The 27,573-nt window shown below is 39.4% G+C and overlaps 1 protein-coding gene across 3 annotated transcripts in view; it reads right to left on the minus strand.

Annotated features, from left to right (window-relative positions):
• Positions 1-27,189, minus strand: part of INO80 (INO80 complex ATPase subunit) — a 140,116-nt gene extending 112,927 nt beyond the window's left edge. The window contains exon 1 of one of the 3 annotated variants that reach the window (XM_059372556.1): positions 25,903-27,189. The gene's annotated coding sequence lies outside the window, so the exon portion shown is untranslated. The remainder of the gene's footprint in view (positions 1-25,902) is intronic. The other 2 variants (XM_059372555.1, XM_059372554.1) reach the window with 2 other exon arrangements.
• Between the last annotated feature and the right edge of the window lie 384 nt (positions 27,190-27,573).

Below are 27,573 nucleotides of genomic sequence, written 5' to 3' on the forward strand. Positions count from 1 at the left end.
CAAGAGAGGGAGAAGCAGGCTTCCCACTGAGCAGGAAGCCCAATGTGGGCCTTGATCCCATGACCCTGGGATCGAGCCCCTCATCGAGTTCCCTGATCAGCAGGGAGCCTGGGTCTCCCTCTCCCATTCTCCCCGATTGTGTTCCCACTCTTGCTATCTCTCTCTGTCTAAAAAATAAATAAAATCTTAAAAAAAAAAAAGGCAAAATAATCCAAACATTTATCAACTGGTGAATGGATAAACAAGACATATACCCACAAAAAATATTATTAGCAATAAAAAATAATAAACAGTTGATACATGCAACAACAAGGTTGGTCTGAAAAACATTATGCTAAGTTAAAAAAAAAAAAAGCCAGGTACAAAAGACCACATATTATATGATTCCATTTATATGAAATATCCAGAAAAAGAAAGCTATAGTCAAGAAGTAGATTAGTGGGGCACCTGGGTGGCTCAGTGGGTTAAGCCTCAGCCTTCGGCTCAGGTCATGATCCTAGGCTCCTGGCATGGAGCCCCACATCAGGCTCTCTGCTCAGCAGGGAGCCTGCTTCTCCCTCTCTCTCTGCCTGCCTCTCTGCCTACTTCTGTCTACTTGTGATTTCTCTCTCTCTCTGTGTCAAATAAAATAAATAAATAAAATAATCTTTAAAAAAAAAAAAAGGAAAGAAAGAAAGAAAGAAGTAGATTAATGGTTGTCTGGATGTATAAAGGGGACTTGACTGTAAAAGGATATGAGACATCTCTTTTAGTAAAGCTGGAAATGTTCTAAATACACTCTGTATTGATGGTTGTATGACTCTGTAAGTTTGTTTAAAAATCACTGAATTATTAAAAAAAAAGGGGGGGGGGGTGCCTGGGTCGCTCAGTGGGTTAAGCCGCTGCCTTCAGCTCAGGCCATGATCTCAGGGTCCTGCGATCGAGTCCCACATCTCCCACATCGGGCTCTCTGCTCAGCGGGGAGCCTGCTTCCCTCCCTCTGCCTGCCTCTGTCTACTTGTGATCTCTCTCTGTCAAATAAATAAATAAAATCTTTAAAAAAAGAAATCACTGAATTATACATAAAAATGAGGTAAATTTCATGAATTTAAAAATAGCAGTCTTTAGTAACAGTTAAAGAGAAAAGAATGTAAAAGATTTTTTTTAAGACTTCAACAGGTTCTAGTTTTCAGTGTAAGACCTAATGTGCACCCATTCCAAAAGATTTCAAAGAAACACAGTTTTGAAAATACAGCAAAATTCTGAGAGTACATATAATTCACCTGGATATACATACATATAAATTAAAGCATATAAAATTGCTGCTTGGCTCCCTCCTAAATGCTTCACTAAAAAATAACTGATCTTGGGTAACTGGGCGGCTCAGTCAGTTGGGTGTCTGCCTTCAGCTCAGGTCAGGATCCCAAAGGCTTGATCCAGCCCTGCACCAAGACCCTGGGATAGAGCCACTCATCGGGCTCCCTGCTCAGCAGGAAGCCTACTTTTCCTTTTCCTACTTCTCCTGCTGTGTTCCCTCTCATGCTATCTCAGTCAAATATATAAATAAAATCTTAAAAAAATAAAATAATTAATCTCATGTATTTATTTTGGCTGATAATAAAAATTATCCTAATTAAGAATGTATGAAGACAAGACTACAAAGTAATACTGAGTGATTAAATAAAAAACTAGTTTCAAAAAATAATTCCTCAATAACTAAGCTGTATATGAACATGAACCCAGAACCAATTTGTCCAGGAAAGATCATGTTACCTCTACAGTCTTTAACAATGCTCAATATGTGCCCCCATGTGACTCCCAGTACACATCTATCCTGCAGTCTGATTCTTCCAGAATCACTTTGTAGCATATGACCACTGATGGCTGAAATGGCAAGCATGATGTACTCCCTTATTTCTATAAGGCTAAAGAGAGGAGGTACTTCAAGTATGAAGTTTCTGACATAGCACCACAAATAGTCTTATGATGATACCTGGAGAATAAAGGAATATATATTTTTTAAAGATTTTTTTTAAAGATTTTATTTATTTATTTGACAGAGATCACAAGTAGGCAGAGAGGCAGGCAGAGGGGGGGGGGAGCGGAAGCAGGCTCCCTGCTGAGCAGAGAGCCCAACACAGGGCTCGATCCCAGGCCTCTGAGATCATGACCTGAGCTGAAGGCAGAGGCCTAACCCACTGAGCCACCCAGGCACCCCATAAAGGAATATTTTAATGAAGTGTTCAATTAGATTCCTTTCACTGTGGTAAAATATATATAAAATTTACCATTTCAATCATTTCAAGTGTACAGTTCAGTGGCATTAAGCACATTCAGAGTCATGCCAACCATCCATCACCACCATCCTCAATTATTTTTTTAATCACCTTTAAAATGGGTGGCTTCTCTATCCAAACCAGTTGCCTCAGCCAGTCTGTTAAAAGCTGCTTCTCTGGGGTGCTGACTGGTTCCGTGAGTAGAGCACAAGACTCTTGATCTCAGAGTTGTTGGGTGTAGAGTTTATTTAAAATCTCTACACGTGGGACGCCTGAGTGGCTCAGTTGGTTAAGCAGCTGCCTTCGGCTCAGGTCATGATCCCGGCGTCCTGGGATCGAGTCCCACATCGGGCTCCTTGCTCGGCAGGGAGCCTGCTTCTCCCTCTGCCTGCCATTCTGTCTGCCTGTGTTCGCTCTCTCCCCCTCTCTCTCTCTCTGATAAATAAATAAAATCTTTAAAAAAAAAAATAAATAAAAATAAAATAAAATCTCTACACGTTAGGTGTAGAGATTACTTAAAACTAAAATCTTAACAACAATGACAAAAAGCTGAAAAACTGGTTTCTCTAATAACCAATACTTTGATCTCCTACATTTGTCTTTCTCTCATTCTCTACAAGGAAACGAAAGGGCTGTGCTAATCTGACCCACCGGCTGTTCCCCAACTTCAACAGAGCACATGACTTTCTCAAAAACTCTTTTACCCACCTCTTATTAATTGCTTCTCATTCTCTACAAAGATTATTTCAAACAATTCTCCCTCTTCCTCAAAAACCTGAACTCATTCTCCCTCATCTTGAAGGGATTGAGAAGGAGCAAATCTCCCCATTCTTTTATATTCTACTGTAGTTCCCTCTTTTTTCCTCTTATTCTTTATGGTATTTGAGTCACAAATATAAGTAGATTTTTATCACTCTACATTTTCAACTCTTCCATCAAGGTGATTCTACATCCTGGTGCAAAGACAGGACTACTTTGTTATGTCATCCACTGTGGGTCAGCCCCACACAGTCACATTTTAAAATACGTAAGTTATATCTGAATTATTTTATTTTTTCCTCAATATATTACAATTGGGGCACATACTGTTTTTTAAATTTATATTTATATATAAGTGTATACATATTTATGTATAAAATATTACCTAAAGATTTCATTTCGAGATAGAAAATACTATAAAATATCTTTTTAAAAAAGGGAGAATTGGGGGCACTGGGTGGCTCAGATGGTTAAGTGTCTTCCTTCAGTGTGGGCTGTGATCTCCAGGTCTTGGGATCAAGGCCCCCATTGGGGCTTTCTTCTCAGGGGAAAGTCTGCTTCTCCCTTTCCCTCTGCTCCTCCCCTGTGCATGCTCTCTTTCTCTCTCTCTCCAAAGAATAAACAAACTCTTAAAAAATAACAATAATAATAATAAAGGGAGAGTTAGGTCTGAAAAGGCTGAGAGAACCACTTTGTCTGATAAAGCACTATTTACCAAAATGTACAAACAGAAGTCAAAATTGTTGACTGACACTTGCTTCTGGATACTCTCCATGTCTGACAACTTCTTGGACTATTTCTTCTTTACCTCCTTCATGGAACTTTCTTTATTCTAAATGTGGAGTCCACCAAAGTTCTGTTAAAGCAGAGGCTTTAACCCACTGAGCCACCCAGATGCCCTACAAATGACCATATTAATTTGCTTTTTTATGCATAATGTCAAAGGTCATGGCTACAGAACTCTAATTCTAATGTTACATCCTACATAAAGACAGTCTATGGTCCAGGACCATAAATAGGGCTCTACTTCTATCCTGGATAAATGATTTGGGGGTGAAAGAAAAAATGAAAAGATACAAAACTCAGGTAACACAAAGTCAAGCAGAATGGGTTCTATTATTCATTATCCATACTTACCGAACAGGAGAATGCATGTACTGAAAATCTTTTGGGCAATCCTACATAAAAACTGTCTATCAGACAAGCTTTAGCTAAATACTGGGAGGTAAGAGGAGATCCGAGTGTTACTTCTAGATAAGAATCTAAAGATACCTGCACCAACTGCCAATTCTTACCCAAGGATAGGATTTTCATTTTACTCCAAATGAAAAGCCTAATAAAAATAATTAAAATTACTTGGAGAGAAAACCACCCTATCTCTGGATGGAGATAAACTAGAAAGCACTGTTCAAATGGTAGTCTAATCTAACAGTTTTTGGCTTGGTTTAAAAAAAATTTTTTTTAATTTTTCCTGTAACAGCAATGGTAAGAAGGTATAATGACCACCTCATAATGTACTAGAATTACAATGAAGGCCATTAACAAGTATTTGTCCTAAAACCTACACATTTAAACTTTCTATACTTAACTCTATTTTCATCTCTGATTTCTCTTTATAGACACTGCCCAAAATTGTTTTCATACCAATCATTTATAAAAGCATTTCCCAAAGTTTACCTCTCTGAATACTAGATCAAAATATTAGCAAATATTCATTAACATTAAAAAATATGAAAGGCCATTAACATTAGGCCTAAGAATTTTTAGTGTTCAATATGCTAATGTACTTAGAGTCTCTCTCCAAGAGGAATCCAGACTTATCTGACCATTTTTTGGGCAAAGTACCTATCAAAATAGCTCAGAGAAGACCAGATGGGGCCATCAATGATTCAGTCAAATACCTAAAAAGAGTTCAATTATATATGACTTTAAGAAATAATTCTTAAACTTACCGAGACTAATACAGGAAAGGCCGAATGAAGATATAGCTCTTACAAAACAAACTACATAGCTTTTTTTATTTTTAATGCACTTAAAAAAAAAAAGATTTTATTTATTTATTTGGGCGGGGAGAGTGAGCATAAACAGGGGGAGGGGCTGGCCGGGGTAGAGGGAAAAGCAGGCTCCCTGCTGAGCAGGGAGCCTATGCAGGGCTAGATCCCAGCACCCTGAGACATGAGCCCAAGGCTTAACTGACTGAGTCACCCAGGTACGCCCCAACTACATAGCTTGAAAGCCTTTGCAGGACTAAAGACAGCCTGTAGGAGGTTATGGGCTCTAGGCTTATACAAAAGGCTATAAACATTAAAGGAACAAAATAACTGAACTTCTCAAAAAAAAAAAAAAAAAAAAAAACCCTGAATTTCTCACCTCTGCTCTCCTGTAACTCACTCTGTAGCCCAAACCTGTTATGACTGAATGTGATCTACTGAATCAAATCAACAGGTTACACTGATAAGTTGCAGGACTGTAGCACAAATAGCAAGACCAGGTCAAATAAATGCACGTCATATTCTAATACATGGAAATAAGACCAAAGAGAAGTGAGCTGTAAATTTTCACATGAATACCAAAGTAACATTTCATTCACTCAGCCCTTCAATTGCTGAACTCTTAAGCACAGTGAAGACAGGTATGTCCTTCAGAGGATTCAGTTTAATAGAGGAGGTAAGACTCAAATAACAATAAAAAGCACACTTGGGAAATCACTTAAAAGACGGACAGATAGGGGTGCCTGGGTGGCTCAGTGGGTTAAAGCCTCTGCCTTCAGCTCAGGTCCTGATCCCAGGGTCCGGGGATCGAGCCCCGCATCAGGCTCTCTGCTCAGTGGGAAGCCTGCTTCCTCCTCTCTCTCTACTTGTGATTTCTGTCTGTCAAATAAATCTATAAAAAAAAAAAAAAAAAAAGACGGACAGATAGGGGCACCTGGGTGGCTCAGTGGGTTGAGCCTCTGCCTTCGGCTCAGGTCATGGTCTCGGGATCCTGGGGTCAAGCCCCACATCGGGCTCCCTGCTCAGTGTGGAGCCTGTTTCCCCCTTTCTCTCTGCCTGCCTCTCTGCCTGCTTGTGATCTCTGTCTGTCAAATAAGTAGATGAAATCTTAAAAAAAAAAAAAGACGGACAGATAAAGTGCCATGGGAATTCAGGAAAAAATGAATATTTATGAGTCTATGTTAAATGTCATATAACAAATCAGTCAATCCTACTATCTACATTAGTTATAAATATCTACATCTTTGATGAGGAAACAGCAGGTGAAAGATCCTTCTATGTATTTGTGACCCAAAGAACAGAAAACATGTAGTCTGATGACCATATAAAATTTAATGTTTCCAACTTCCCACCAAAAAAAAAAAGGAAAAGGAAAAAACCCAAGCCAAATGGCTCCACTGGTGAATTTTATCAAACATTTAAAGTAGAATTAATATCAATCCTTCACAAACTTCCTGATCACAGAAGAAAGAACAATTGCCACATCATTCTTTGTGGCTGGCATTACCCTGATTCCAAAGCCACCCAAAGACATCACAAGAAAACTACAGGCTAATATCCCTTACGGAAACAAAAATCCTCAATAAAATATTAACAACTAAATCCAGCAACATATAAAAAGAATTATATGCCATTAACAAGTAGAATTTATCCTAGGAATGGAAGGTTTATAGGACATCTGCAAATCAATCAATATTCTATAGCACATTAACAGAACAAAGGATGAAAACTACTTGAGCACATCTCAATTAATACAGAAAAAAACGACCTGCGAAAAGGCAGTACCATTTCAAAATAAAAGCACTCAACAAACTAGAAGTAGAAGGGAACTCCCTCAATCTGATAAAGAGTGATTACAAAACACTCAAAACATCCTTCCAATGGTGAAAGATAGAATGCTACCCCCCTTAAAATCAGGAATAAGACAAGGTTGTCTGTTTTTATAACTCATATTCAAAACTGTACTTAAAGTTCTAGCCACAGCAATTAGGAAAACAAAACAAAACAAATTAAAATAAACATCACCCAAATTGGAAAGAAGTAAAACTATTATTTATAGATTCTTATAAATAGATAATCCTAAAGAATGCACTAAAAAATTATTGTAACTAACAAACTGATGAGGGAGCAGGAGGCTGGCTGAGAACGGAGCAGGGGCTGGCACCTTGCACCCCCTCTCCACCCACTCCCCTTGGTAATATGTGTGACATTTCACAGGCACCCCTGACTGCCCTAAAAAAAGAGCAAATGTCCTTGAGATTTACAACAAAGAAGTTGCCTTATCAATAGCCCAATTTCCAAAGATACATAACTCAGTTCCTCAAGCCCTAACGTCACCCTCCCCTCCATAAAAAAACCGAAGGAGATGGAGGTAGAAGGAAAAGTAAATAAAGTTAAATTTCTTTTAAAGACCTAAATCTCACTCACAAGGACGTTTGATAGCAGGAATGTAACATTCCACCAGGAGACTCCCAATTGTCTTTATGTTAGTGCCTCATTAGAGGGAAAGTGGCCTTGGCTTGATAGTAACCAGGCCTTCCATATCCTGACAGTCTTCTTTATCCCAATAGCCCTTCTGAACAACCCTTTTGTCCTCACCTACCCAACTCCTGTGTATATAACCAGCCACTCCTCACAACCTGGGGCAGCAGCTCTTCCTGCCCACGGGTCCTGTCCCCGTGCTTTAATAAACCACCATTTTGCACCAAAGATGTCTTAAGAATTCATTCTTTAGTCGTCAGCTCCGAACCTCACCCCACCGAACCTGACTTAGGTTCTGGGACTTCATCAAAACAAGTTCAGTAGTCTTGCAGACTGTAAGACCAATATTCAAAAATCAATAATATTTCTATATACCACCTGAACAATCTGAAAATAATTCCATTTACATCAGCATCAAAAAGAATAAAATATGAAAGAGGAAGGAAGGAAGGAAAAGAAAGGGAGGGAGGAAGGGATACAAACTCTGGAATAAATTTAACCAAAGAACTGCAAGACTTGTATATATATTCTGAAAACAAGACATTATTGAAAAAAAATTAAAGAACTACACAAATGAGAAAACATTCTATGGTTCTTGGATCAAATGATTTAATATTCTGAAGATGGTAATGATATATAGAATAAATGGAACACCTATCATAACTCAAGCTGGCTTTTTTGCAGTAATGGACAAGCTAATCCAAAAAATTAATATAGAAGGGTAAAGGCCATAAGAGAGCCAAAACAATCTTGACAATGAAGAATAAAGCTGGAGGACTCAAACTCCCACTTTCAAAACTTACTACATAGCTGCAGCAGTTAAGATGTGTGCTAGGACATAAGGCTAGACATATAGATCAATGGAACAGAATTAAGAGTCCAAACAATAAACCCTTACCTTTAGAGTCAACCGATTACCAACAAGCCTGTCAAAATAATTCAATGGCAAAGGAACAGCCTTTTCAGTAACTGGTACTGTGACAATTAGATAGTCACATGCAAAAAAATGAACTTGGATCTCTTCTTTATACACAAAGATTAACCCTAAAGAGATCACAGACATAAATTTAAGAGCTAAAACTATAAACCCTGTATTTGAAAACAGAGGTAAGTCTTCACGACCTCAAGTAAGGTAATGGTTTCTCAGATATCATACCAATAACAAAACAACAAAAGGTAAAATAGATATATTAGACTTCATCAAAATTAACTTTAGTGCTATAAGCAAAGCTATCAAGAAACTGAAAATCAACAATTGGGGGAAAGATTTCCAAATCATGTATCGGATAAGGGACTGATATCCCAAATGTATTTTTTTTTTAATCTTGAAACTCAATAATAAAAGGGCAAATAACCTTATTTTTAAATGGCCAAAGAATGTAAATAAACATTTCTCCAGAGGAGATATACCAATAGCTAATAAGCACATGAAAAGAAGCTTTAACATCATTAGTCACAGGGAAATGTAAATAAAAAACACAGTAAGATAATACTTAGCACCTACTAGTATGAATTTGAAGAAAGATCAAAACAGCTGACAAGGATGTGGAGAAACTGGAACCCTCCTATACTGCTGGTGGAAATGTAAAATGGTGTAGCTATTTTGGAAAAGTCCAGCAGTTCTTCAAAAGGTTAAACATAAAGTCACCATATGTAACTTCTGGATATACCCAACATAAATGGAAACATAAGTCCACAATAAAACTTATACATAAATCTTCACAGCAACATTCACAATAGCCAAAAGGTGGAAACAACCTAAATGTCCATCAAGTGACAAATGGACAAAATATGATATATTCACCTAATGGAATATTTCTTGGCAACTGAATGGGAACGAAATACTGACTGATGCTACAACATGGATGAACCCTGAAAACATTATGCTACATAAATAAGCTACTCAACCAAGGCCTCATATTGTAAGATACCATTTATAAGAAATAACCAAAGGGGCCCCTGGATGGCTCAGCAGATTAAACCTCTGCCTTAGGCTCAAGTCATTATCCCAGGGTTCTGGGATCGAGCCCCATATCAGGCTCTGTGCTCTTCCCCCTACCCCGCCTGCCTCTCTGCCTACTTGTGATCTCTCTCTCAGTCAAATAAATAAATAAAATCTTTTAAAAATAAATAAATTACCAGAAAAAGGCAACTCCAGAGATCAGTGGTTGCTTGGGGGAGAGGGGTTGCAGACTGTGGCACTACAGGATGAGAAGTAACTGCTAATGGGTAGGGGTTCCTTTTGGGCTGGTGTAAATGTTTTAAACTTAGAGGCTGGTGGTTGGCGAAAGAAACTCTGTGACTATAACTAAAGACAATGAATATATTAAAACCATATATACTTTATTTATATTTTATCTGAAAGACAGAAAGGGAGCATAAAAGGGGGTGGCGGGTTGGCGGTAAGGGGGGGTGGCAGTCAGTGGGAGAGGGAGAAGCAGGCTCCCCTGCTGAGCAGGCCTCAAGGCCAGGTAGGCGGGCCTATATCCCTAGACCCTGGGATCATGACCTGAGCCAAGGACAGACACTTAAGGGACTGAGCCCAGGCGCCCCACCCATATATAATTTATGTGAGTGAATTTTACAGGCTGAGAATTATACCTCAATAAACATGTTAAAATGTATTATTTCTGTACAGGACAAAATAATACAGATAAAAACTGAATGATAAATTGTGAAAAAAATTTACTACAGTTTACCAATTTAACTATCATACAGAGGGTTCTCATAAAATTTTGAATAGTGTAAGACCTCATCCAAAAGTTTTGTTTAAAGAGACCGTTACTATTAAGCTAAATAACTGAATTTAAATAAAAAAAGTGAAAAATGACGGTTATGCTAATTAACAGAATTTAAATTTTTTTAATTAAAAAAAATTGGTTACTATTATCCCATTTATGGAGGAGGAACCATGTTATTTACACATTTTAAGTGACTTTTATTTAACAGGGATTGTGGATTTGAATATAGATAATCTGAACCCCAAACCCTCATCATTTTTTTTTAAGATTTTATTTATTCATTTTTAGAGAAAGCAAGAGAGATCACAAACAGAGAGGCAGAGGGAGAAGCTGACTTGCCACTCAGTGGAGAGCCCGATGCGGGGCTCAATCCCAGGATCATGTACTGCATGTAATTTTTTCAAATGAAAAGTTATGAAGGCTGGGGCACCTAGGTGGCTCAGTCATTAAGCATCTACCTTCAGTTCACGGGGATCAAGCCCAGCATCGGTATCCCTGCTCAGTGGGAAGTTGGCTTCTCCTGTTCCCACTCCCCCTGTTTGTGTTCCTTCTCTAGCTGGCGGTCTCTCTGTTAAATAGATAAAAATCTCAAAAAAAAAAAAAAAACAAGAAAAAGAAAAAGAAAAATTATGAAGATTTTTAAATTGAGGGGCGCCTCAGTGGCTCAGTGGGTTATTCCTCTGCCTTTGGCTCAGGTCATGATCCTAGGGTCCTGCGATCGAGCCCCACATCAGGCTCTCTGTTCGGCAGGGAGCCTGCTTCCCCCCTCTCTCTGCCTGCCTCTCTGCCTACTTGTGACCTCTGTCAAATAAATAAATAAAATCTTAAAAAGAAAAAAAGATTTTTAACTTATATGTTGAAACAAATATTAATACATAGTTTGATGAGTTTTGACATACACATACATAAACCTAATTAATATCCCTATCAATATACATAAGAACAGTAAATTACCCCAGAAAGTTCTCTCAGGCTTCCATTTCCACCCAGACAACTGCTCCAACCCTCAAGGCAATCACTATTCTGATTTCCAGCACCACAAATGAACTAATTTCTAGCATGCTTTAGAAATTTAGAAAAAGGGAATCATATTGCACGTATGCTTTTGTGTCTGGATTCTTTTTTTTTTTTTTTTGAGATTTTATTTTTTTATTTGACAGAGAGAGAGAGACAGCAAGAGAGGGAACACAAGCAGGAGTAGAAGGAGAAACAGGCTTCCCACAGAGCAGGGAGCCGGATGCAGGGCTCGATTCCAGGACCCTGGAATCACGACCTGAGCCAAAAGCCGGCACTTAATGACTGAGCCACCCAGACACCCCTTGGATTCTTTTCTGAGATTCATCCATGTTACTGCATACATCAGGAGTTCACTACTTTTTGTTGCTGAATCAGATTCCATCATAGGAATGAATATCACCACAGTTTATTTGTTCACCTATTGATGGGATATTTGGGTTTTCAATTCACTTTGGGTAAATTCCTGGGAATGGAACTGCAAGGCCACAGAGAGATATCTGTTTAACCTTATAACAAACCACCAAACAATTTTCCAAAAATGGTTCTTATGTTTTAAATTCCCACCAACAATGAAAAGCAGTTCTAGTTGCTTCTCAACTTTGCCAACACCTGGTGTTACAACGGTGTCTCATTGTGATTTTAATTTGCACAACCCTGACAACTTTTCACATGCTTATTGGCCATTTATATAAATTCCCTTATGAAATATCTGTTAAAGTTTTATTGTGTTTTTTTTTTACCACATTTGAAAAAGCTGTAGTCTTGTTACAACTGAGCTACAGAAGTCCTTTTTATATTATAGATATAATTCCTTTGTCAGACATATGTGTTACTATTATTTCATGTTCATGGACTGGAATATTATTATTAAGATGTTAATTCTCTCCTATATATCCTCTCTTATCCACAGATTCCAAGTCCAGTCCCAGAAGGGTTCTTTTAAGAAACTGACACACTCAGCCTAAAATTTATATGGAAGAGCAAAATAGCTCAAAGAAGTTTGAAAATGATGAGCAAAACTGGGAGTTCACACTATCTGATTACAAGACTTGATAAAAGTTACAGTAATTAAGATGGTATACTGCACTGGCCTAAGGACAGACAAACCAATGGCACAAAACAGAGTCCAGAAAAAAGACCTACACTTAACATGGTCACATCAATTCTTTTTTTATTTTTTTTTAAAGGTTTTATTTATTTGACAGAGAGAGACAAAGCAAGAGAGGGAATATAAGCGGGAGGAGTGGGAGAGGGAAAAGCAGGCTTCCTGCTGAGCAGGGAGCCCAATGTGGGGCTTAATCCCAGGACCCTGGGATCACAACCAGAGCGGAAGGCAGATGCTTAACAACTGAGCCACCAGGCGCCCCCAGTCACACTGATTCTTGAGAAACAATCTAATAGGGAAAGAAAAGTTTTTCCAAGAAATGGTGCTGAAACAACTGGAAACCCATATTTGGGGACTTGGGGGAGTGAATCCCAAACTCCTACCATATACAAAAATGAAGTGAAAGATTAACCACAGACTTAAATGAAAAGTTAAAATGATAGCGCTTCTAAAAGAAAACATTTAGAACATATCTTTGTCAGCTGGAGTAGGTAAAAATTTCTTAGGACACAGGGGCTCAGGTGGCTCAGATGGTTTAGCATCTCACTCTTGGTTTCCGCTCAGGTGACAATCTCAAGTTCATGAGATGAAGCCCTGCGCTGGAATCCACCCTCAACCTGAGAGTCTGCTGGGAATTTTCTCTCTGCCTCTCCCTCTGCTCTTGTTCTCTCTCTCCAAAAAATAAATAACTAAAATCTTTAAAAAAAAATTTCTTAGGGCACAGAAGGGCTAACCATAAGAGAAAATACTGGTAAACTGCCTTAATGAAAACTATATGTCTATATAATGTCTATATAAAAAATTGTTAATCACTCTTTGCTTGGTTTTATTCTTTATCAGTTTGCAAGGATATTAAAAAAAAAAAAAAATCAGTCTGGGGGCACCTGGGTGGCTCAGTGGGTTAAGCCTCTGCTTTCGGCTCAGGTCATGATCCCAGGATCCTGAGATGGAGCCCTGCATCTGGCTCTGCTCAGCAGGGAGCCTGCTTCTCCTTCTCCCTCTCCACCAGCATCTCTGCCTACTTGTGATCTCTCTCCGTCAAATAAATAAATAAAATCTTAAAAAATATATATCAGTCCGCAGAGGGCAATGCAAATAATACGTAATCAAGCTAAATGGCCCCATTTGTAACTCTATACCAAATAAAGGTACAGATCTCCTCTAACACAAATTTCACAACTTTATCAGGATTCTCATGGAAATCTGAGGAGTTCCAAGGCCACCAGATTTACTCCAAAAGATTCTGGTATACTTTCTCTTTTGCAGCTCAAATTAGGATTCAACTTCCAGCCATGGCCTTAAAGGTATTTTTTTGTGCTCTTCCAGTACCAGACTAAGGTAGACACTAAAAGCTCACACCATATCTGCTGTGCATAACTAGTATTCTTACTGATAAACCAGAGTGTCTTCCCTAACTCTCGAATATTTTACAGAAAGTAAGAATTCAGTGTATGCTAAAAATAGCTAAGTAACCCTCTTTCTCTTAGTTGTATCTATATCACTGTGATTGTTCTTAACCCTAGGTCTTTCTATATTATCTTCTTATCTGTTGTTTAGGAAATAAGGAATCATCCACAATACCAGAAGCAGCTGGAAGTCTTGGTACCAGAATACTTCCCTTTGGTTCACAGTGTGGATGCCTATACTAAGTCACAAAGTCTATGAAAACTGTTTTTATTTGGTTTCCTTTAAAAAAAAAAAAAAAACACTCAATTAAAATGGACTAAATTAGCAAAATATCAAAAAATACAGGGGGAAAAATAAATACTCAAAAAGAAAACATAATTTTGCACAGTATAAATATTGGTAAGAAATAATGAAATTCTCATTTAAATCATCTTTTCTCTAACTAGTAAAATTTGTATGAATCCATTAAGTTGAAATAAAGGTTACAACTGACTATTTTGCAAAATGAAATTATAAAAATATCTTCCAGCAATTTTATAAAAAATAATTGGAAAAAGACATTTTTCATGAATATTTTGAGAAAGAGTAACAGTAATTAGGTTTCACAGGGCATTCATTTCCTGCTCACCACATTACACAATTTAACAAAAAAATAAGCTCACTGGATTAGCTGAAAAACATTCCTGCATTCACTAAAATATTTTAGTGGAATCTTTCAGTTAATCTTTACCATTAAAAAGGCTTCCAAAGCCAGCCTCAGTTGAGAACAGAAACTCTTGTATAGCAAGATGGGAAGGGAAGATAAGGGACCAACACTGAGGGCACACTAGTGTGAGGGGCTTTTCTGTCCTAAGTGCTTTCATAATAATACTAGCCCGTTTAATCATCACAATAATTCAAATCTTCTTCTCATTTTAGTTAAGCTCAAGAATTTGTCCAAGCCAGAATTAGCACTCAGATGTATTGTTGGTGACACCAAATTCCCAATCCTTTACCACCAGACTGCTGAACAGAAACAAACCGCCTCCTGACCTGGATGACCACACCTCCTAGTTAGTTTGCCCAAGACCTTTTAAGATCACCATCCTATGCATAATTACTAATAGTCCCTCATCCTTCACTTTGGAAAGTATCCACAGTTGAACAACAGATTTTTGGTCAACCTAGCACATGGCAAATAAGAAGTAAATAAATCACAAAACCTCTTTAAATAAAACCCTAGTTGAAACAAAACTTTCCTTTCAGATCACAGAATATTCACTAAAAGGTTACTATATACCAAACACTGATTGAGGAAAAGACCTTGTCCTCAAGAAACAAAGGCAGACAAAAACAATCTGCTCAAAGGCATCACTATAACAGCCTGGGTACTGCCTAGCAAATTAACAAGCCCGGAGTTCACCCTAAACACAAAGTTTCAGAAATAACAACACCTGCATTTTAAACAGAATGAGAAACTCCTGGCTAAAAAAGTAAAGTCTTTTCATAAATTTCAAAAATGGCAAAATATTTTGGCCTACCTCAAAGGCATATTGTGAGGAAGAAAAAAATGCTTATCCACATTTCCCTGTATTAATATTCTTCATTAATGACACTGGACTATTATAGCAAAATGAAATGTTACAAAAAAAAAAATCAATTACAATGCATGTGCTCTCCTCTAGGAAAGTATCATTTCAACTTCCTAGAAGAGTATCTTCACCATATATGGAACAAAAACATCTTATCCGAATAATAAAAGAAGTATCTTTACTATCTTTACAACTGCCTCTATGGAATTCTATGGTATACACTACAGACGGAACCTTTGGTCAAACAAGTTTAATCCTTATTATTAAACACTTAGGGTTTATTTATTACACAATCAAAAATCCAAAAGGGAAGAACTGTTTCCCAAGGTATCTAATGGACCTTTCCACATGGTAACTTAAAAAAAAATTTTTTTTAAGTTATGCTATGTTAGAGGTCCCTAGGTTCTATTTTCATAAATCTTGCAGTGAAAAGCACCCATTTAATAACAATTTATCAAATTAAAAATTTGAGAACAGCTATAGATCTCTTACTGAAGAACCAATTATTTCAACAAATTTCATAGCTAGATCCATGAAAACACTTACCTTTTCCAGGGAATGAGACAGCTGAGAAAAAGATACTCCCATAGAAAAGAGAAATTAAAGGACTGAACTTGCAGCCCAGAAAACGTGAGCAACTCATTTCATTCCTCAGCAAAGCAAAGATAGTATTAGCTTGCTGAATGGTTACTTGTGAAAAAGAGAGATGCCTCACAAAGTACTGGGAAATTTTAGCTATCAGTCCCATACAGTTTATCCTCCATTATTATATGAGTGATGGTGAAAGGTTATTACTAAGAATAAAAAGAGGTATCCATAAACAGCCAATGTTCCAAAAATCACTTTTATATTTAGTTTTCATATACTAAAAGTCAGTTTCATTTTGAAAGTGAACACGCCAACAGAGAAGTTGTCTTGAACTATGTTCTCCAAAGCAGTCTGAGAAATTAAATTTCAGGTAATTCATGCTAGGGACAAACCATCCGTAAATAAGCACAAGTTGAATTGTATATTAAAGGGATCTTGCTTTTCATTCATTAGATATTTCAGTTACATAAGTGTGCTATGAGTTTATTAACACTAAATGTATTTACTCTCACTCTCTTCATTATACAGTCTATACAGTCAATTAGAACAAGGATGTGTACATCAAACTACCCTCAATGAACACTTAAATTGAAGTTAGACTTTTTCCTCTATTCAAGAAGTTTAGGGTGTAGGGAGAGAGACTCCATTATAAACAATTCCAAGTGGGATTCTAAATTTTTTATCTTGTTTTATCAAATACTACTGTAATAAGGAGGCTATATACACATTCTATTGAAAGCTATGTGCCAGGGATGCCTGGGTGGCTCAGTAGGCTAAGTGTCTACCTTTGGCTCAGGTCATGATCCCAGGGTCCTGGGATTGAATCTGCTTCTCCCTCTCCCTCTACCCAACGCCTGCTCATGCTCTCTCTCTCAATAAACAAAATCTTTAAAAAAAAAAAAAAGCTATGTGCCAAACATTATATGCATATGTACTTTATATATAAATTAACTCATTTAATCATTTTATGACATAGGCACTATTATAACCTTCACTTTAGAGATAAAGAAAGTGAGCTTAAGGAACCTGCCCAAGGTCACACAGCCAGAAGTGTCAGAGCAGGTCTGAAATCCAGGAAGTCTGACTCCAAAGTCCCATATGCTTAAACTCCAGTATTGTCTAAATGATCTCAAGCAAACCAGTGGCTCTGATGACATAAAACTAAGCTAATGGGGCGCCTGGGTGGCTCAGTGGGCTAAAGCTTCTGCCCTCCGCTCAGGTCATGATCCCAGGGTCCTGGGATCCAGCCCCGCATCAGGCTCTCTGCTCCGTGGGGAGCCTGCTTCCTCCTCTCTCTCTGCCTGCCTCTCTGCCTGCTTGTGATCTCTGTCTGTCAAATAAATAAATAAAATCTTTAAAAAAAAAAAAAAAAACTAAGCTAATGCACCATTCCATACAGTATATTCATTTATTCAAGAACTTATTTAGAACATTTTAGACTCAAAAGTATTGATTTTATATTATGGGTTATAATCAATGCTGCTCAGTTTATTTTGCTGTTGAAATCATTCCAGTTTTGGCCACTGAGAGCTCTTTCAGCTGGGTCCTAGGCTCCTCTGACATATCTTCCTCATTACGGGGTTGGATGGTGGTGGTGGTGGTGGTGGTGGTGGTGGGTGGTTGTTGTTAGAGCACTTCCTTACTTTCTGGCACTACAAGATGTTCCAGGCTCATCTTGTAGATTTCCTGCCCAGTCCTAGAATCAGCCATTTCTCCAAGGAGCTCTAGTCCTTTGTATTAGAAACTAACATCTGGGTTCTAGGTGTTGCTCCTGGGTTTCTTTTAATCTCAGCTGATACAGCACAGTGTGTGGGTATAATCCCAAGAATGTATATAGGTATATAAGCATTTCAATATGTAACCATCTGTACTAAACTAAACATGAGTTTATGCTCACGTTCCCAACTCCAATCTATTACCACATGAATCATTCTAGCTTCTCCCCTTGCTTATCTGTAAATCCAGACCCTAACAGTGAGAAGCCTGTCTCTTAACCATCTATTTACTAACTGTTCACTTGCACTACACACAGGTAACAGCATCAAAATTAACCTGCACCTTCATGGGATACAACTTTATCAATTAGATTACAGTGCTTATATGAAATTCCTTGTCTTAGATTCCACTCATTTCCAAGGTTACTTAGGTCAACACATCCCTTCTTCCCTTTTCAGTAAGGTTATTTCATACACTTCTAATACAATTAGATTCTCTTGTCACAGCCTGCATTCTTTCCCAGGACCTCTTTACCTCCTAAATAATGTTTAATTTGCACAAAGTTAAAGTTTACTTTGTGCTGTAAAGACCTATGGGTTTTGAAAAATTCATAATGTCATATCCACCATTAAGGTATCCAGTAGACTAGTTTTATCAAGCAGTATTTTAACTAAATTACATGGTACTAGGAGCACCTGGTGGGCTCGGCCTGTAGAACATGCAAGTCCTGATCTCCGTGTCGTGGGATGGAGCGTACTTAAAAAAATAGTAATAAATTACAAGGTACTACAATCCTCTATGGAAGCAATGAGGTTGGGTAGAGAGGCTGAAGTCAAGAGCTGTGACTTTAATGCTATTGACAAGTCACAGAAAGACTCTAGGACTATCGGCTATTCTATCACGGTCCCAAGAGCCTCACTGTAAAATGAATGGGTTCAATTAGACAATTATATATATACAGCATTCATTAAACAGTGTCTCAAGGATGGTGCTAACCATTTAACACAGATTATCTTACTCCTAACAACTATATGAAGTAGATACTATTATCTCCATTTAAAAGATGACACTAAGGGGGTGCCTGAGTGTCTCGGTTGGTTAAGTGTCTGCCTTCAACCAGGGTCATGATCTCTGGGTCCTGGGATTGAGCCCTCCATCAGGTTTCCTAATCAACAGGGGTCTGCTTCCTTTTCTCTCTCTCCCCCTCCGCCCTCCCCACCACTTGTTCTCTCTCTCAAATAAATAAATAAAATCTCAAGGGGAAAAAAAATGACATTAAGTCTTCATACTAACTTGCAGAAGATTACCTAGCCAGGGAGTTATCAAGACTCTAGAGCAGGAGTCAGGACAATATGGCCTGCATGTCAAATCCAGCCCACCACTGATTGTTGTATTCTTGATAGGTAAGAATGGTTTTTACTTTTTTTTTTTTTTTAAGATTTTATTTATTTATTTATTTATTTGACAGAGAGAGAGAGAGAGAGAAAGAGATCACAAGTAGGCAGGGAGGCAGGTGGTCGGGGTTGGGGTGGGAGGCAGGCTCTCCGCTGAGCAGAGAGCCCAATGTGGGACTTGATCCCAGGACTCCTGGATCATGACCTGAGCCGAAGGCAGAGGCTCAACCCACTGAGCCACCCAGGTGCCCCTGGTTTTTACATTTTTAAATAAAGGGGAGAAATTATATTTCATGACACATGAAATTAAAAAAAAATTTTTTTTAGATTTTCTTTATTTGACAGACAGAGATCACAAGTAGGCAGAGAAGCAGGCATAGAGAGAGGAGGCAGGCACCCTGCCGAGCAGAAAGCCTGATGCTGATCAGGCAGCCTGATGCCTGATCAGAAAGCATGATCCCAAGACCCAGGGATCATGACTGAAACTGAAGGCAGAGGCTTTAACCCACCAAGCCACCCAGGTGCCCCTGAAATTAAAATTTTAGTGCCCATAAATAAAGTTTTGTTGGAACACAACCCCACTCATTCACTTATATATTAACTATGGCTGCTTTCCCATTGTAGAAGGGCAGAGCTGAGAGGCTGCCACAGGGAAGGTATGACCAGCAAAACACAGATTTATTATTTGACCACTTACAGGAAAACATTTCCTAGCCCTGCTTTAGAGCCTGGGTCTACTACTACATTCTAAGAATGACCCTAAAAAGAGCAAACTATTACTAACAGAATAACATCCAAGACAGAAACATTTTAGACATTGAACTAAAACGCTTCAAGTTGCCATACTACCTCTTTAAGTTATGATCTCAACTAAAAAGATATTTCTATTGACATCTAATAGTATTCATTACATCAACACAAAGGTTAATGCATTGCAACTATTTTCTTTATTGATATATTTTCCCCACCTTATCCTTAGATAAAGTCAAAAAGGTCCTGATTTCTATAAACTAAAACTTTAGATTAATTAAACTACCAAAATAAAATGGTACTCTTAATTATAGCTAACACCTGTTGAGAGCACTATGTGCCAGAGACCATTCTAAGCAATTACTCATTTATGCCCTCATTTCTCACAATTACCCTCTATAAAGTAGGCACAATTATTCTAATTTAATAAATGAAGAAACTGAAGCTTAAATAGCTTTCCAAAGGTTAGAAAATTAGTAAGAGGGAGAGTTAAAATTCGAACGCAGGTAACCTGGCTCTAAGATCTAAAAAAGGCTGAGCTTTAATACACTGCCACTGGATTACAATGCTTCTGTTTAAAAAAGGCAGATTAGGGCCTTTAAACAAATGAAAACAATGTCTCAATAAATTTTTTTAAGAAGACTAGAAGTATGTTGACTAACATTACACACACACACACAGACTAAAAACGAAGTGCCTTTGGATACCCAGTCCATTAAGTGTCTCAGTCCATTAAGGGTCTGCCTTTGGTTCAGGTCATGATCCCAGAGTCCTTGGACTGAATTCCACATCCCCACAATGGGCTCCTTGCTCAGTGGGGAGCCTGCTGCTCCCCTGCTTGTGCTCTCTCACACATGTCCTCTGACAAACAAATAAATAATCTCCCCAAAACAAACAAACAAAAAAAAACAGGAGTGCCTGGGTAGCTCAGTAGGTTAAGCCACTGCCTTAGGCTCAGGTCATGATCTCAGAGTTCTGGGATCGAGCCCCGCATCGAGCCCTGCATCAGGCTCTCTGCTCAGCAGGGAGCCTGCTTCCCCCTCTCTCTCTGCCTGCCTCTCTGCCTTCTTATGATCTCTGTCAAATAAATAAATAAAATTTTTAAAAACAAACAAAAAACAAAAACAAAACTAAGTACCACTAATTTATATCAGCAATTCAAAAGAATCTTTAGGTTCGTACTTCTCTATGGCACCTAAAGTTTTCATAACCATGGGTTTATCTTTGCAGAGCCCCTCTGTACTTTCCATACATACACTTGGATTAATTCACTTGTACATCCCCGGAGTCTACCCCATAGTCCCTTGAGTGCGGCAGATGCTCAACAAATTGCTGTTCGAAGGGTCAAAAAGCACTCATTAGGTGTTCAATAAACATTTATTGAATGAACAAAGTAAGGAGTTTCATAAACCATTAGGTACAAGCATCATTAAATAGTTTGTTGACCTGAAATGAACTAGGATGGATCACAAAAGTTCTGGCTTTGTAACCCTTACATTGTGCGTGGTTTGTTCTTGAGCCTTAACTACCTTCTGTGCTAGTAAGTTTCATAAACAAACCACTCATTATACACCTGTCAAACAATATTCATCTTTCAAGCTAGTTCTAATTTTCCAGGATTATAATTCATGTTTTACCTAATCCCATTTAACTTAATCAGTCCATCTCAGTCTTCATCATTCCATTATCAAGTCAAATTTCTTTATCTTCACATTGAAAGCCTTACCACTGCTTTCATCATTTATGCTGCCATTTTCTGGAAACTTCCCTCCTGCTTAATTTATTCTTCCTTGAGATGCAATAATTGGAATCCATTCTATAGTCTAAGAGTGGATGTATTGTGGTTTTGTACCAAGATAATGTAGTCCATTTTTTAATTTTCTTTTTCATAACCTCTCCAGGGAATGACTAACATTTTGTTGACTTTCGGGCAACACTCAGGCAACATACTCAGGAATAAAGTGACCCGAACATTCTTTTTACCATACTGATGTTCATTAGCCATTTTTCTGTTCGTGCACAAAAATATGAAAGAGTCACATTTTATTCTACTGAGGTACTAACTTCTTACACAGAAGAGCTAGCTGTCACATAAAAACCTGAAGGTACTTTATTTGTTCTTTTACAAGAAGTAAGAATAGTTTTAGTACCATTACCAAAAGACAAACTCTGTACTTGAACATCCTGAGTAGATCCTATATGCCATATAGGTTGTTCCTTCCTACCACGTAACAAATAGTTTCCCTTCTCCCAAATCAAAACTAAATGTATGTCATGGCCTTGGATGTGTTTATTTCCTCAAAGACAAAAATAAACCAACATTCATCAATATGCTGTTTTACAGTTAGAGTTAATATGTCATTTTATTTCAAAAGTGAAAATCATTCTATTATACATGTAAGAGAACTGAAACTCAAAAAAGTTGAGTAGCTTGGGGAACCTGGGTGGCTTAGTCAGTTAAGCATCCGACTCCATGCTCAGCAAGGAATCTGCTTGAAGATTCCTTTTCCTTCTACCCTTCCCCTCACTCACATTCCCAAGTGCATGCTCTCTAAAATAAATAAATAAATCTTAAAAAGAAAAAAAAAAAAGGTTTAGTTGCTTACCCAGTGGGTAAGTGGAACTCAAACCCAAATCTTTTCTAGCCTAAAAACAATGTCCTTCCATTACACTACCAGGTTTCCCCTTAGCTAAACTACCCCTTGCTCTTGTAACTGTGAACATGAATTTAAGAGTCAATAATTCTACTTCTTGTTAGAAAAACCACTGGTTAAGGGTGCCTGGGTGGCTCAGTGAATTGAGCCTCTACCTTCAGCTCAGGTCATGATCTCAGGGTCCTGGGATGGAGGCCCGCATCTGGCTCTCTGCTCAACAGGGAGCCTGCTAACCCCTCTTTCTCTGCCTGCTGCTCTGCCTACTTGGGATCTCTATCAAACAGATAAATAAAATCTTAAAAAAAAAAAGAAAACAAAACAAACACTGGTTAGCCCCATATGAAATCACTTAGCTATGTGTCCATAAACTTGGATGGAAAAAAATTTTCATCCTTATTTTCACCAACCTGTAACTGAAATTAGCATTTCCTTCAATTCTGAATGTAGGCAGCACAGCACGATATTAGACTTCCACTGGTTACTTAATTCAGTAATAAAAAGGAAATTTCTTACATCATAAATTGTTTTCTAAATATGTGAACTATATTCTATACATTTAAATGTCATATTCTGAAAAGGCATTCATGGGTTTCTTTAGACTGCAAAGGAGTCCAGGGCACATAAAAAACATTAGGAACCCTGTTCTATAGGGTTGCCTGGCTGGCTCAAGTTGGTACAGCATGTGACCCTTGATCTCAGGGGTTGGGAGTTCAAGCCCCACACTGGGTCTGGAGCCTAATTTAAAAAGAAGAAAAAGAAAAAAGAATCCTGCTTATAGACCATCGCACAGGATATCAATCCTTGGTGGTGAAGGTTTATAAAAGCATGTCACAGTTGATTTACTGTCTTTTAGGCCATTAAAAATATGGATAGCATTTAGCTCCAAAGATTTTTTTTTTGGTATCTAACTTGTCAACTATTAACTATTACTGATCTCCTGGTGAAATCCTAACTCCAAAGATGATGGTATTAGGTGGGAATAAAGCCCTCATGATTAGGATCAGTGTCCATAATAAGTGTTTCGTAAGTATTAGCAACTATGTTCTTCTCATCCTCTGCATGCTACAGCCTATCATATCAAAATGCTTAGGCTTTTTTTTTTTAGATTTTATTTATTTATTTAATGGGGGAGGACACACAAGCAAGGGGAGTGGGAGAGGGAGAAGCAGGATCCCCACTGAGCAGGGAGCTGATACAGGACTTGATCCCAGGACCCTGAGATCAAGACCCGGGCTGAACGCAGATGCTTAATGACTGAACCACCCAGATGCCCCCAAAATGCTTATGCTTAAGATTCAACTTTAAAACTTGTCATCAACTTCACTTATTTTCCCACACAAATTCAAAGTATCGTAATAACTATCCTGTTCCAACCTCTCGAAAATTCACTGTATCAGCATTTATATTTTGTGTGAACTTGTATGTTGACATGTTAAATCCACAAACCAGTTTTAATCTTCTGGAGGGCAGAGAGCTGTCTATTATTCCCTCCCCAGCCCTACGTCTACACAAGTAATAGTACTCAAAAGCTGTTATGATACCATTCCTTGGTAGTACTATGACAAATTCTTATTAAATAAAGTTGTAACACCATAGTTCATGGTCTGTTGTTTATACTTCATCACATTTCCACCCTGACGTACTCAAAACGTTTTTATTAGTCATAAAATTATCTAATGACATTTGTGCTCTTTACAGTTATTTCCTATTTAAAAGACATAGATCTTTGGGCGCCTGGGTGGCTCAGTGGGTTAAGCCGCTGCCTTCGGCTCAGGTCATGATCTCAGGGTCCTGGAATCGAGTCCCGCATCGGGCTCTCTGCTCAGCAGGGAGCCTGCTTCCTCCTCTCTCTCTCTCTCTCTGCCTGCCTCCCTGCCTACTCGTGATCTGTCTGTCAAATAAATAAATAAAATCTTTAAAAAAAAATTTAAAAAATTAAAAAAATAAATAAAAGACATAGATCTTTAAAAATTAGTTTGAATTCTACTGAAACAAAATAAAGAGGAAAAGAACACAATAAACTAAAATAACAGAACTTAATCCTAAAAACACAAATTCATTTTATTATCTAGTAAGCATGTGAATTCTGCCACATATAATAATCTCAAATAGCTGATTTAAAGGAAGAGTTTGAGAATTTCAAGCATAAAACACAAAGGTAATGGAATATTATTTGGCAACAAAAGGGAACAAAGTCCTGACACATGCTACTACAAAGATGAACCTTGAGAGCATGTTAAGTGAAAGAAGCCAGTCACAAAAGACACATTATTTCAGGATTCCCTTTGTACGCAATACCTGGAATAGACAAATCTATAAAGACAGAAAATAGATTAGTGGTTGCTAGGGGCCAGGAGAAGGGCTGATTGGAGAGTGACAGCCTAAGGGTGCTTCTTTTTGGAGTGATGAATTACATAGTGGTGAAAGCTGTACAACTCTGAGTATATGAAAAATCACAGAACTGTACACTTCAAAAGGGTGAGTCTTTTGTAATGTGAATTATATTGCAATAAAGTTGTTACTTATAAATAAATAAATGAAATGCAGCCACTAGCAAACCACAATCAAAGTCTCCCTGGAAAAGGAAATCATGAAAGTCACTGATTGGAAAAGTAAGCTGGTTACCTGTGATTTCAGAGAACTCAACCTACTAATTTCATCTCCAAATCCTAGCAACAAGTACTCCAACATGAAACTAGACAGTGTATGAATCAAATGATTTGGCCACAGCTGGCTGTAAACTAAAATAGTGAGTGCCTTCTTGGGCTCTATCACTCCTAAACTGTAGGGGGCTTCCACCCTAGCTGATTACGGAAGTAGTAGTTTTCATCAGCAAGCTCAAGAAGGAATGTCAAAATAGGATGACACTTGCCTGGACGTTCTACAAAAGCCTGAAAGACCACAGTGGGTGTCCCCTACACACTCCTAAGTATGTGCACGTGTTAGGCTGTCCCCATATAACACCAACAAGCAGCAAGGACCATTTACCCATATCCCAACTTGCTTCACATAAACTGACATACTATCAAGCTCTTAGATCTCATTTCCTTAAGAGGACAAATAAAGCCCTCAAACGGCTCCCACTCGAGCTCAACCAGCCCCCGCCCTGACCCACCCCACCCCCAAACCCACACACGTGTTAGCCCGACACCGCCCCACCGGGTCCCACGTGCACCTGGTCTAACACACTCCCCACGTGTGGGCGCCCCACGGGCTTCCTCGGCTATCTGAGGTCACGGCGTGACCCCCGGTCTCTAGAGGTATGAGAGGGGAAAGGACGAGGCCCAAGTCCCTGAAGTCCCAACCCTACGGGGAGTGTCCACACCCATCCTCCCCACTAACCCCAACAAATCCAAGGGCCGGGGGCGACGGCCCCTTTAAGACGCGGCCCAGTCGTCGCCTGCAGAGAGGGGCGCAACGGGGCCTACACAACCCCCCCCCTCCGTTCGCCCGCCCACGTCTAGTCGCCTCACCTCGGGCCGCCGGGCCCCGCCGCCGCGGCGGCGGCGGAGGGGGGGCGGGGTGCGGGCGGGGTCCGAAGGGGGGGGTCGCCCCGCCGACGGTGGAGCCGCGGTTCGCTCTCTGAGGCCGGGTGACGGTGACTGCGTTGGGCGTGGACGCTCCTAGCTCGCTCCCTCGGCGGCTCCTGGGACCCCAAGATGGCGGCGGCGCTGAGGCGGCTGCGGGCGCTGGGCCGGCGGCGGCGGCGGCCACTTTCACTCACTGAGAGGAGCGGAGCAGGGACACGGGGAGCCATGGCGGGGGGGAGGAGAGGCGCCATAGCCAGGCCAGAACAATCGAGCCGCTACTCAGCTAGCTTATCCCCGCCCCGCCCACGCTCACAGATCGTCGCCAGCCCGTGGCCTCCCGCAGTGCCGCTGCCGTCGGCCTCGTGCAGCTCGCACCCCGCAGCTGCCGCCTGACGCCCAGTGCGGACTGGGGTTCGGGGGGGGAGACCCTGATCCATGCCATCTGAGTGCAGATTGGTCGGGGCTGGGACTGGCGAAGATTGCCGAAAGGCGGCGGGGAGGAGGAGGAGGATGTCATCGCTAGAGTGAGCAAGCAGATCTCGCGGGAGCAAATGTCGCGAGACCTCTCCAGTCCTGCAACCGCCAGAGAAAGGTTACTTTCCCCGGAAGTAACGTCAATCGAAACGGCCCGGGATCCTGGGAATGTTCGTTTCCGCAGGCAGGTGGTGGGAGGGTGCTAGTCGTTTGTTTATTAGGGGGTCACTGAACACTGAGATCACTTGAGGAAAAGGTTAGGATCGGGTATATTTTATCCTCTTTGTGGCCACTTTGGGCGGGGTTGTAGATCGTTGGGAAAGTGCCTGCCATGTAGAGCCGCTCATTCAGTACAGAAAGTTTTGGGCTCCCCTTTACAGTTTAGAGGCCAAGACCACGATGCTGTGGCATAGTTAGGCAAATGGCTAAGTGAAAGTTTCAGGATTCAAGGACTTGGGAACACACAGACCTGTCTACGGAAATGTCTTCCTGTTCTCTGTTCTCACACCCACCCATCCCATTCAGCCTGATTTGTCTGTGCCAACTCCACAGTTCAAGCCCCTCCCCCGCCCGCTACCCACATTTACTGAAGTTAGTGAGATTCAGTTACCAGGATTTGTGATTAGAAGTACCTAGTGTAAATCCTAACTGAAGATAAGCATTAGAATTTAAGTTAACTACGCTACAGTGTTTCAGTTCCCTCACATTTAATGCTTTAATTCATTTCCATCTGGTCCTTAGCATATAAGGAAAACGGCGTTTCCAATAAGGTCATTCACACTCTTCTTGTGCTAAATTTACGCACTTCCGAAAGTTAATTTTGCTTAAAGGTGAAAATACAGATAGAACCCTTTGTGGAAAAACGAAGAGGCTATAAGAAAACACACAAGTATCTGTTCGTTCTGGGCGGTAGAGGAGAATAAACTAGAAATTAAAGTGATTGGTGTATTATATGAGAAGGGTGGGAATGAGGGAGGAATGGGAACAAGGTTAATGGGATTGAGGACAATGTGGCACATATTGTCCTATAAGGACTTTTTAAACCATAGTTACGTTTCATATACCCCAAAAAATAAACACCTAAAACCAACTAGGATAGTATTTGAGTAACAATGAGCTGACAGTAGCGTAAACAAAAAG

This window comes from Mustela nigripes, chromosome 13, assembly GCF_022355385.1.
Source record: "Mustela nigripes isolate SB6536 chromosome 13, MUSNIG.SB6536, whole genome shotgun sequence".
Classification (NCBI taxonomy): Eukaryota; Metazoa; Chordata; class Mammalia; order Carnivora; family Mustelidae; genus Mustela; species Mustela nigripes.